The sequence below is a fragment of the Pygocentrus nattereri genome, chromosome 1, assembly GCF_015220715.1.
Source record: "Pygocentrus nattereri isolate fPygNat1 chromosome 1, fPygNat1.pri, whole genome shotgun sequence".
Lineage (NCBI taxonomy): Eukaryota > Metazoa > Chordata > Actinopteri > Characiformes > Serrasalmidae > Pygocentrus > Pygocentrus nattereri.
In genome coordinates, this window is record NC_051211.1 from 55,280,214 (window position 1) to 55,293,125 (window position 12,912).

The 12,912-nt window shown below is 42.5% G+C and overlaps 1 non-coding gene across 1 annotated transcript; it reads left to right on the forward strand.

The window, feature by feature from the left end:
* Positions 1 to 603: 603 nt before the first annotated feature.
* On the forward strand, positions 604 to 763 carry LOC119264433. Its single transcript, XR_005131020.1, has one exon. It is a non-coding gene; the product is annotated as a U1 spliceosomal RNA (small nuclear RNA).
* The last annotated feature ends 12,149 nt before the right edge of the window (positions 764 to 12,912 follow it).

Genomic DNA, 12,912 nt, shown 5'->3' on the forward strand with positions numbered 1-12,912 from the left:
GACAGTTCTGCGCTTTAAGAACACGTCATGTAGACCTTTTCTTAGGACCTTCATCGAGAACGGACTTGAGAAGATGCTGGAAAACGAGGACCAACGTTTTTTAAGAAACACTTTTTCTTAGAATTATTCTTTAAGAAAAAAAATCTTAGTTATTTGAAGAATAACAAGTTTTTTTTCTTAAGAACGAAGTCGAGACGAAACTCATTTAAGCATATTTTCTTTCTTAAGACCCTCAAGATTCACAGATTCTTTGACTCAGTTCATCTGAATGTATGAGACGTTTTCACGATCTGGAGCCGGATTCACCAAAGTGTGTTAACCCTTTAATGACCTCGCCAAGAAAAAGTAATGGATTTTTTATTTTTTAAGTGTTTGGGGCAATAATAAAAACTATTTGTTTGTTTTGTTTGTTTGTTTGTTTGTTTGTTTTTGACACCCACAATTTAAAAAATAATCCCGTCTACCAAATGGTCGAGACGGCGCTTTGTGGCACGTATAGTGACTCAGACTGTGCTCCACCAAACGGCTGAGCAGAATATTAGAAGGTTAAGAAAGAAAATCTGCTTAAATGTGTTTTTTTCTGAACTTCTTTCTTAAAACAGAAAAGTTCGCGGGGGTGATGCCGTGATCACGAAGGTGGTTCACCCAGGGCGAGGTTCTGCCATTGTGCTTCGGTGGCGCTGACCCTTGCCAATTCCCCAAATGTGAGAATCTCGACTGCATAATTTCCGGCCGTGGGGGACTGTGTTTGCAGGGGCAGTCGTGGGCTGGAGGTCAGGGAACCAACCCTGTAACCGGAAGGTCGCCGGTTCGATCCCCAGAGCCAACAGTACGTGATTGAGGTGTCCTTGAGCAAGACACCTAACCCCCAACTGCTCCCCGGGCGCTGCGGATAGGGCTGCCCACCGCTCCGGTCAAGTGTGCTCACTGCCCCCTAGTGTGTGTCTTCACTAGTGTGTATGTGGTGTTTCACTGCGGAGGTGAAATTTCCCCGTGGTGGGACTAATAAGGGTCACTCAATCTTAATCTTAAAATACAAAGTTACGAAAAACGATTCTTAACACAAATTTAAGAATTCTTACATCTTTTTTTTGCCGAAGAATAATTCTAGGAATGTGTTTATTCTTCTAACGTTCTGTTCTCAGATGTTGTCTTAACCGTACAGAAGCCTCAGATTTGCCTTCTCCTGTAAGAGTCGACCAGATTTGATCCAAGTCGGTGATCAGACTCGGCGCTGCCTCTTCTGCTCCTCATGCTCGACTCCTGTTTTCCGCCGTCGCTCCACAGTTATCATACTTTTCTTTGGAGGATTGTTTCTTCCTCCATCAGCTCCAGGTCTTGTTAGGATTTTTTTTTATTGCATGTTTCATTGTTTTACAACAAGGGTAGGGAAAGGTGGGGGGGGCAAGACGGTGACATACACATTGTTTGCTAATTTTTTTAAAACACTTGGTTTGATGTTTTTCCTCCGTTTTTCTCCTCTGAGTGGATTTAAGCTAAATAATGAAGAAAAAAGGGTAAAAAAAATATAAAATAAATCTCATGATGTTTATGGTTCATGATAAAAGTCCACAGAAGCAAAGGGTGATTGTCTTAAGAAAATCGTGAGAAAATAGTTGAGATTTTCTTACGAGAATATTTGAGAACTTTTTCTTTTTTAGGAACATTGCCTTTCAGCACGTTCTCAAGGACTTATTAGTGTTCGTCTTAAGAACCTTCACAAATTTTACTAAAGGTTTTCGTGGATCCGGCCCCTGATTAGCTGGACAGAATTCTCCCGACTCCTCCGTGTAAAGTGGACGCAGTTCTGGTCAGACGGCAGCGTGAAGCTCCGTCCGTGGTTTCGGTCGTTGCTCAGTGATGAGACTCGCAGCCATATCGCACCCTAAGCTGTCGGGGCGAGTGACCATCAGAGTGAACACTCTCTCTAATCCTGAGATCTGATGCTGTTGGGAAGATTGACCCCCAATGTGTCCACTTAAATGGCGTCTACTGTTGAGGACAAACAGCACTGAGCTGAGTCTTTACGCACTTAAGCGCGCTGTTTAAAAGCCTTTTATCTCTGCAGCGTTTCTGCTGCTAAAAACACCAAAAAACCATTAGAACCAATTGTAAATCAACTTAAATACAGTACAAAGTAACACAGATTTCTTACGTAGTGGACATGAGCTACACTCAGGTTCTTCATGGATTCTTTAGTCAAGAACCCATGGTTTTGTGCAGTACTATGATCACTCGGAACCCTTTGCATGCTTTAATGATTCTTTGCGTGTTGAAATTATTCTTCAGATTGATGGAGAACGTGCTGTATATTGTTCTATGTGTCCCCAAAAAGGGTTCCACTTTATATTGTGACGATACAAGAACCCTTTTTAAAAAAAGGTGCTATATAGAACACACTCTCCATCCATCTGAATAACCAGTTCAGCATTCAAAGAACCCTTTAAGCATGCAAATGGATCCACATAGAACTCATGGTTCTAAGTAGAACCATTGCCTTTACTAAAGAACCATCTTTTTAAGTGTAAATAACCTTTTTGATGCTATTTAGAACCATTAACAACACATTTGCCATTGCAGAGAACCATTTCAGCATGCAAATGTATCTATGTAGAACTCATGGTTCCAAATAGAGCCACTGCCTTTACTAAAGAACCATCTTTTTTCAAATGCGAATAACCTTTTTGGTGCTATTTAGAACCGTTAACAGCACTCTCGCCATCAATCTGAAGAACAGTTTCACCATGCAAAGAACCCTTTACACACGAGTGTTCAAGGTTCTGTGGAAAACCTTTTTTTTTTTTTACAAAAGAACCCTTGAAGAACTTTTTGTAGTGTAGATTAAAGAACATAGCTTGGCTCCAGTATCGCATGGATTTATTAAACTCCTCCAGCAGCTCCTGGTTTACAATAATGCAGTGTTGATTAGATAAAGCAGGTATTGGTGATTGATTACTGGTAATACAGGCCTGAACGGCAGAGAGGGCAGTAAATGGTGGATTAAACACACTGAAATACATAAAATCCACCCTTATTGTGTAGAATTTAGTCGTGTTTGTTCTAATATCGGTGTTTTTCTGCGCTGATCAACACTTAAGCAGCAGATAAAGAGCTTTTAAGTCAGATGTTCTGGCATTTGCTCAGTGCTGTGTTGACGTATGTGTGCGTACGACTACTTGGCTGTGATTTGTGAGCGTCGAAGGTTAAAGAAAAAGAAAGGGGCTGATTCTGGACCCTGAAATCCCCCCAGACTGGGACTAACACTGAGCTCTCTGATGGGGGCGCTATAGGAGACAGTCTCTGTGCTGACTGAGTCACAAACGATTAGCAAGGCCTTATTTTAAATTTTTATACTCGAGTCCTCATCAAGAGCGATCTGATGCCTAAATCCGGAGGGGGGGGGGGGGGGCGCAACCTTTGACCTTTCTCTGCTCTGTGGGCCTGTGCATCTCTACACTTAAATATAGATGTGTATTTTCAGGTTTGACTATGTTTTGAACTTCAACTGTTACATAAATACATTTTTTACCTGCTCAACTCTGCGTCCTGTTATGTCTTTTTTCTCGTTTGTGTGTTTAAAGGGTCTCAGCAGTGAGTGATGTGAGGAGGGCATGCTGCTGCCTTCTGAACAGGACTGGGCGATGTGACGATAAATATTGGTATCGTGATAAATTGTTAAAATATGCTTTTCTGATCATATCATGTATATTGTCAGTGCCTGTAGACACTGACTAACTGCACGTTTCATTATAGAGTAAAATTAGTCCCATTTAACTTGATAAAAATTAATAAAAATTCATTTTTTAATGTTATTTTTTAGTTTGTGGTAATTCTGGCTTTTTTTTCCCCCCACATATCAAAGTATCGCAATATTGTATTTTTGCCATATCGCCCAGCTCTGCTTTTGATTGAGAGGAATGTCCCAGGATCCTTTCATCATTGAAGTCCACCAGCTCTTCAGATTTTCTCCATCATTAAACAGTTGAGATGTAAACAGAGATTCAGAGGGTTTGGTGTGAAGTGGCTCAGATGTCTTTACGGTGGTGGTGATGGGAACCAGGCGTCGCCATGACTACAACACAGATATAGACACTTTATTTACCATCCAGAACCACCAGAGAACCTACACGAGTCTTCTGAGCTTATACGGAATGTTGATGATGGAAAACAGTGGAAAATCTGGAATAATGAGTTTTCTTTGGGGACTATTTTGCCGCACAGCGCCCTGCATGTCTCCCTCCACCATGAATGGAGTTGAAGTTCTCTAAACTCTCATAAAACAGCGTCTCAGTCATCAGGCAGTGAATTCAGAACCAGTTCATGTAGGAACTTTCTGTAGGAGCTTTTAGAGGGACGTCTGGTTCCCTTCACCACCACTGTGAGCAGCTCTGACTCTGTAAGATTATCTAGAACAGAGCGTTTCACACCAAACCGCTCAGAACCACTCAGTTTACGTCTAAACCTCTTTATTCATAAATTCTGCATAATTATGTAAATGGAATTCCCTTTAAGCAGATTCTACACAGTGGGGTCCAAAAGGTGAAAATGTATATATATTTTACATTATTTTCCAATTTAAGTTTTTCACGATTTTCAGAATTTCATAGTATTTGGTGGTGTGCCCTCTGGTCAGTAGATCAAATACACCTGAGCATGAGATTCACTGGAGAAATTCTAAAATAAATTCTAAAAAATGACTTCTTTGTATAAAGGCCTTAACGTTGTCAGTCACACGTGTTTAAATTTCAATTAAGGATATAGAAACAATGCTAGATTTCTTTTTATTGTTAATAAAAAAAAGATTTTTATTTTGGTCTTAGACTTTCGGGCCCCCTTATATACACCAGTCAACCGCTTTAAGTCCACCTCCTTGTTTCTACGCTCACTGTCCACTTTATCAGCTCCACTTACTGTATAGCTGCACTCTGTAGTTCTACAGTTACAGACTGTAGTCCATCTGTTTCTCTGATACTCTGTTACCCTGTTCTTCAGTGGTCAGGACCCCCATGGACCCTCACAGAGCAGGTACTGTTTGGGTGGTGGATCATTCTCAGCACTGCAGTAACACTGACGTGGTGGTGGTGTGTTAGTGTGTGTTGCGCTGGTATGAGTAGATCAGACACAGCAGTGCTGCTGGACTGAGAATAGTCCACCAACCAAAAATATCCAGCCAGCAGCGTCCTGTGACCACTGATGAAGGACTAGAGGATGACCAGCACAAACTGTGCAGCAGCAGATGAGCTGTCGTCTCTGACTTTACATCTACAAGGTGGATTAACAGGGTAGGAGTGTCTAACAGAGTGGACAGTGAGTGGACACAGTGTTTAAAAACTCCAGCAGCACTGCTGTGTCTGATCCACTCAGACCAGCACAACACACACTAACACACCACCACCACATTTCTTGAAATAAATAAAATGATCTTAATTATTTCTAAAAACAACAAATGATCTGATGTTATTACTACATACAATTACGTAAAACAAAAAACGTGTAGAAACAGGTGGAATAATCTGATAATATTCTTAACAGACTTAAAATGAGAGATATTAGATATTTTAACTACAGTGGAGATGTTTTTTTTTGCTGTGTTGAAGTAAGGATGCAACTTAGTTTTATTACATATAAACCTTCATGTCCCTGGACAGAATTCTGTATTTTATTGGTTTATTTCTGTGTTTTTGTCAATGTTCTCACAACGATACCCAACATGCAAGTACATCACTGGGATTTCCTGCTGCTCTCAACAAACCCTGACTGTGGATTTAAGCTACTGGACTCTTTGTCTCTTAATAACTCATTCAAAATAAAATGGGTGAAAATGTTTTTGTAAAAGCCATTTTCCATCTGGAACATTATACCAAATCAATTCAATCTTAATTATTTAAATCTCTTGGTAGATTTACTTTTCTGCTTCACTGTGACTGTAACATAATGAAGGGAAAGGGAGCTGGTCCCCCTTTGCAGCCATAACAGCTTCAGCTCTTCTGGGAAGGCTTTCCACAAGGGTTAGGAGTGTTTATGGGAATTTCTGGCCGTTCTTCCAGAAGCACATTTGTGAGGTCAGACACTGATGTTGGACGAGAAGGCCTGGCTCTCAGTCTCCACTCTAATTCATCCCAAAGGTGTTCTATGGGGTTGAGGTCAGGACTCTGTGCAGGCCAGTCAAGTTCTTCCACACCAAACTGGCTCATCCACGTCTTTATGGACCTGCTTTGTGCACTGGTGGGCAGTCATGTTGGAACAGGAAGGGGCCGTCCCCAAACTGTTCCCACAAAGTTGGGAGCGTGAAATTGTCCAGAATCTCTTGGTGCTGAAGTTTTAAGAGTTCCTTTCACTGGAACTAAGGGGCCGAGCCCAACTCCTGAAAAACAGCCCCACACCATGATCCCCCCTCCACCAAACTTTACACTCGGCACAATGCAGTCAGACAAGTACCGTCTCCTGGCAACCACCAAACCCAGACTCATCCATCGGATCTCCAGATGGAGAAGCGTGATTGGTCACTCCAGAGAACTCGTCTCCACTGCTCTAGAGTCCAGTGGCGACGCTTTACTCCACTGCTTTCCACGCTTTGCGTTCCGCTTGGTGATGTAAGGCTTGGATGCAGCTGTTCGGCCATGGAAACCCATTCCATGAAGCTCTCTACGCTGTTCTTGAGCTGATCTGAAGGCCACATCAAGTTTGGAGGTCTGTAGTGATTGACTCTGCAGAAAGTGTGTGTGTGTGTGTGTGTGTGTATGTATATACCCCTCATGTTTCTGCAAATATTAATAAATAAGTTATTCTATCTTCTGACTGGACGTCACTGTAGAACTGAAACTCTGATATAAGTTAAAGTGGTCAGTGTGCAGCTTGTACAGCAGAGCAGATTCACTGTCCTCTGAAAAGAACAACACACAGACATTAATGTCTAAATAGCTGGCAGCACTAGTGAGTCCACCTCACAGTGGACGTGTCCAGATTGTGCCCAGTCGTGTCGTCGTCCCTCTCTGGTGTTGTGTGACTCGTTAGAGTTCCAGGGTTCCAGGTGTGAATGGAGAGCTGGGCTGTTAAATTTGGCGTTTTGGGTACAGTTCACTCACACTGACCACTGGATATTCAACATGGCACCTCATGGTAAAGAATCTCTGAGGATGTGAGGAATAGAACTGCTGCTGTCCACAAAGACGCCTGGGCTATAAGAAGACTAACACCCTGAAACTGAGCTGCAGCACGGTGGCCAAGGTCATGCAGCGGTTTTCCAGGACAGGTTCCACTCAGAACAGGCCTCGCCAGGGTCGACCAAAGAAGTTGAGTCCACGTGTTCAGCATCATGTCCAGAGGTTGGCTTCAAAAAATAGATGCATGAGTGCTGCCAGCATTGCTGCAGAGGTTGAAGAAGTGGGAGGTCAGCATGTCAGTGCTCAGACCACACGCCACACAATGCGTCAACTCGGTCTGCGTGGCCGTCGTCCCAGAAGGAAGCCTCTTCTGACACTGACGCACAAGAAAGCCCAGAAACAGTTTGCTGAAAACAAGCAGTCCAAGAACATGGATGACTGGAACCATGTCCTGTGTTCTGACGAGACCAAGATAGACTTGCTTGGCTCAGATGGTGTCCAGCATGTGCGGTGGTGCCCTGGTGAGGAGCACCAAGACAACTGTTTCTTGCCACCAGTCAAGCATGGTGGCGGTAGCATCATGGTCTGTAGCTGCATGAGTGCTGCCGGCACTGGGGAGCTGCGGTTCATTGAGGGAAACATGAATTCCAACATGTACTGTGATGTTCTGAAGCAGAGCGCGATCCCCTCCCTTTGGAAACTTCACCGCATGGCAGTTTTCCAACTCGATAACGACCCCAAACACACCTCCAAGCTGACAACAGCCTTGCTGAAGGTGAAGATGATGAACTGGTCAAGTGTGTCTCCAGAACTAGACCCAGTTAAGCACCTGTGGGGCTTCCTCAAGCAGAAGGAGGAGGAGCGCAAGGTGACCAACATCCACCAGCTCCGTGACGTCATCATGGAGGAGTGGAAGAGGATTCCAGCGGCAGCCTGTGCAGCTCTGGTGAATTCCATGCCCAAGAGGGTTCATGCGGTGCTAGATAATAATGGTGGTCACACAAAATATTGACTCTTTGAGCCCAATCTGGACACGTCCACTGTGAGGTGGACTCACTTGTGCTGCCAGCTATTTAGACATTAATGTCTGTGTGTTGTTCTTTTCAGAGGACAGTGAATCTGCTCTGCTGGACAAGCTGCACACTGACCACTTTAACTTATATCAGAGTTTCAGTTCTACAGTGACGTCCCATCAGAAGACAGAATAACATATTTACAGAAATGTGAGGGGTGCACTCAGTTTGTGAGATACTGTACATGTATATAAAAATATAGTATGCTAGATATACTTCATAACCAAATATACTATATTTTACATGTATAGAATAATTTGTAAAGGAACCATGTTTAAAAACTTAAATGTCTCTGGCTCAAAAACAGCTCTAAATTTCTCAAGTCGTTTGTCTCATGTATGCATGTTGTTGAAAGTGTCTTATTCCGTTGACAAATCAGTTTCTTGTTTTAATCATTATTTCCTGAAATGAGCAAAATTCTTCATTATTCCTCCAAACAAGAAAGGATTTGCCACTTTCACGACATACAATTACTGAAATTAATGAAAGACAAAAACCTTCCCCCCTGTTGTGAACCATAGGCTACAGTCTTGTAAATAAGCTGATGGGATGCGTGTTCCGTGATATTTGGGAGAAAAGATGACGATGAGTGGACTCAGCGGTTACATAACCCACTCAGAGCGTGATGGAAAAGCCACACAGGACAAAAAATAGAAGTGGTCCTTCATTTCCGGTTGATTTTCCCTCTGTGAGCACCAGGCCGGCGCATAATCATACAGCTGAACACTTTTCTAGCTGTAGCTCTCTCACTTAACGTATTGGTGAAAGAAGACGTGTGTGGGTGAAAAGAGTGAAGAACAGTTTTCCATTCCGGATTTTGAATGGAACAAATGACAATTACATGAGCTTTTCAATGCCATACACTGGAATATGATCGGTTTGTACATTCAAAGGGGAATTCCACCAAAATTCCCCCCATAACTGAGCGTTTTAGATGTAAACAAGTCATTCCGAGTGGTTTGGTGTGAAATGGTTGGTTGTAGAGACCAAGACAATGCGCAACACTGGATTTTCGCCCTCTAACTCATCCTGTAGTTCGCGGGATACCGCCTCTGGAATGTTCAGCCTGATCGGGAATGATGTGTCTGTATACAGCTTTTTGATTGAGCGAACAGTTTTTGTATTATCATCGTTAATTGACTTTTTTTCCCTATATTAATGAATTGGCGTGCAAAAGTTTGTGTAACCTCTGTATTTGTGATATTATAGCAACCACCTAGCAACTACCTACAATACCATAGCAACCACCTGAGATACCATAACAACCACCTAGCAACTACCTAGAATACCATAGCAACTGCATAGTAACCACCAAGATACCATAGCACCCACTGAACAACACAATAGCAACTACCTAGAACACCGTAGCAATTACCTCGGATACCATAACAACCACCTAGCAACACCCTAGCAACTACCTAGAATACCATAGCAACTGCCTAGTAACCACCAAGATACCATAGCACCCACTGAACAACAGCAACTACCTAGGATACCATAGCAATCACCTAACAACACCCTAGCAACTGCCTAGAAACCACCTGGGATACCATTGCAACTAACTATAAACGAGCAACTGCCTATCAACTCTTTAAGCTGCGCAATCACGCTACATACCTTTTCATCAGGAAATCCACGTTTCTTGCTTTATTTATCATCCAGAACCACCAGAGAGGCTACACGAGTCTTCTGAGCTTATATGGAATGTTGAAGATGGAAAACAGTGGAAAATCTGGAATAATGAGTTTTCTTTGGGGACTATTTTGCCGCACAGCGCCCTGCATGTCTCCCTCCACCATGAATGGAGTTGAAGTTCTCTAAACTCTCATAAAACAGAATTCAGAACCAGCTCATGTAGGAACTTTCTGTGAGGAGCTTTTAGAAGCTGGGATGGTCTTGTGAGACCACTGCGCATAAGTGCTCATGCCCCCCCAACTCTATTTATAATATATACATTAAATAAATAACATCTTAAAGGGTTCATATCATGTAGAACTGAATTCATTTAGGTTTTATTTTTAAATTCTAGATGTCTGATGTATGTAAACAGTTACAGTTTCAGAACATAGCGCTCACTCCTCGGTCCAAACAGTCCGTATATGGAAACTGTGGTGCAGAAACAGAGATTGATTCTTAAATTGGGCAACCAATTAGAATAAAGCTCATTTACATATACCTGTCTGAAAAGTACAGTAACTGAAACAGCCTCTGTAATTGCTAAATGGATGAAGAGAAGTTGTATAAAATGAATTATGACCGTTTTTGGTACTTTGAAACTGCACAAACATCGTAAGTGGATCAGGGTGAAATAATATCACGCAGGAAAGCTGCAGGATACGATCCTTTTAATATAGAAATGACATTAAAGAGCGTTCACTTTGATGTTTATGTGGCCTCTGAGCAAATTTGTCTTTTTCTGTTTTAAAAATAAAGAAAATTAGCCGGATTACGTGCAGCATAGATATTTTGTTCACACAGTAGCAGTTTGTGCCTGTTGTGTTAGGTTGCAGGCAAACTTCAGTTTTTTATTAGCTTTTATTATTTTATTTTTTTATTATTATAGCTTTTAATTTATTTGTATATACATCCCATTTTCAAAAAAGTTGGGACGCTGTGCAAAATGTAAATAAAAACAATATGCAGCCATGACCAAATCATTTAAACCCTATATTCCATTGACAAAAGTACAAAGACAACAAATCAAATGTTGAAACTGAGAAATGTTATTTTTTATTGAAAAATATTTGAATTTGATGCCAATAACTTGTTCCAAAAAAGTTGGGACGGGGGAACAAACAGCTGGTGAAGTTGTGTACTGCTAATAAAACAGCTGCTGGTTGATTGGCAGCAGGTCAGTAACATGACTGGGTATAAAGACCGTCTCAGAGAGGCGGAGTCTTTCAGAAGTAAAGAGGAGGAGGGGTCACCACTCTGTGAAAGACTGGACCATCAAATAGAGCAACAGCTCAAGAAGAACGTTCCTCAACATAAAACAGCAAAGAGCTTCTGCTTTCCATCGTCTACGGTGCAGAATATCATTAAAGACTCAGAGAATCTGGAGAAATCTCTGTCTGTGAGGGACGAGGCTGAACACCAGTATCTGCTGGCCGTGATCTTTGGGCCCTCAGGCAGCGCTGCATTAAAAACAGACATGATTCTGTAGTGGAAATCACTGCATGGGCTCAGAAACACTTCTGAAAACCACTGTCTGTGAACACAGTTCATCACTGCATCCACAAACGCTGTTAAACTCTAAAACACAATGAAGAACCCAAATATAAACAGGATCCAGAAACGCTGCCACCTTCTCTGGGCCTGAGCTCATTTAAAATGGACTGAGGGGAAGTGGAAAAGTGTCCAGCGGTCCGACGGATCAACATTTGAAATTCTTTCTGGAAATCATGGACACTGTGTCCTCCAGGCTGAAGACCACTCAGCTTGTTATCAGTGCCCAGTTCTAAAGCCAGTATTCATGATGGTTTAGGGGACATTAGTGCTCATGGCCTGGGTGACCTGCTCATCTGTGAAGACTCCATTAAAGCTGAATGGTATAAACATGTTTTATCAACATCTGCTGCCGTCCAGACGACGTCTTTTTCAGGGAAGGCCTTGATTATTTCAGCAAGACGATGTTAAACCACATTCTGACTGTATTACAGCAGCACTGCTCCGTATTAGAAGAGTCTGGGCGCTAAACTGACCTGCCTGCAGTCCAGACCGGTCACCACTGAGAACATTTGGCACATTATGAAATGAAAAATACGACAAATGAGCCCCTGAAACTGACGATCAGCTGAAATCCTGAATCAAACCAGAACAGAAAACATTTCACTGTCAGAGCTGCAGCAGCGTCTCCTCAGTTCCCAAACACTGACAGAGCTGTTGAAGAAGAGGTGATGGACTCAGCGGTGAACAGACCCGTCCCGACTTTACTGGAACATGTTGTTGGCATCAAAATTCTCAGTTTCAACATTTGATTTGTTGTCTTTGTAGTGTTGTGAATATAATAGAGTTTAAATGATTTGCACATGATTGAATTTAGTTTTTACTTACATGTTGCACAAGGTCCAGTTTCTTGTTTATGACCAAAACCACCTGAACACAAACCAGGCCTTGGTGGCGCCCTATGTAGTATTAAGGGAAATTCCACCAACTGTCCAAAATTTCCCCATAACTCAGTGTGTGATGTACAATCAGAGTGATTCAGAGGGTTTAGTGTGAACTGGCTCAGACGTCTTTACAGTGGTGGTGATGGGAACCAGGCGTCGCCATGGCTACCACAGATATAGACGTTTCATTTACCATCCAGAACCACCAGAGAACCTACACGAGTCTTCTGAGCTTATATGGAATGTCGATGATGGAAAACAGTGGAAAATCTGGAATAATGAGTTTTCTTTGGGGACTATTTTGCCGCACAGCGCCCTGCATGTCTCCCTCCACCATGAATGGAGTTGAAGTTCTCTAAACTCTCATAAAACAGCGTCTCAGTCATCAGGCAGTGAATTCAGAACCAGTTCATGTAGGAACTTTCTGTAGGAGCTTTTAGAGGGACGTCTGGTTCCCATCACCACCACTGTGAACGGCTCTGAACCGACTCTGAGTGAACTCACGTCGGTTGAATTACGCACGCATTCTGAAAAATCGGTGGAGTTCCCCTTTAAGTAGGAACTTCCGAGGAGGACTTGAAGGCAGCGTATTTACCCACCCCCCTCCCCCCACCTCCTCGCGCGCTT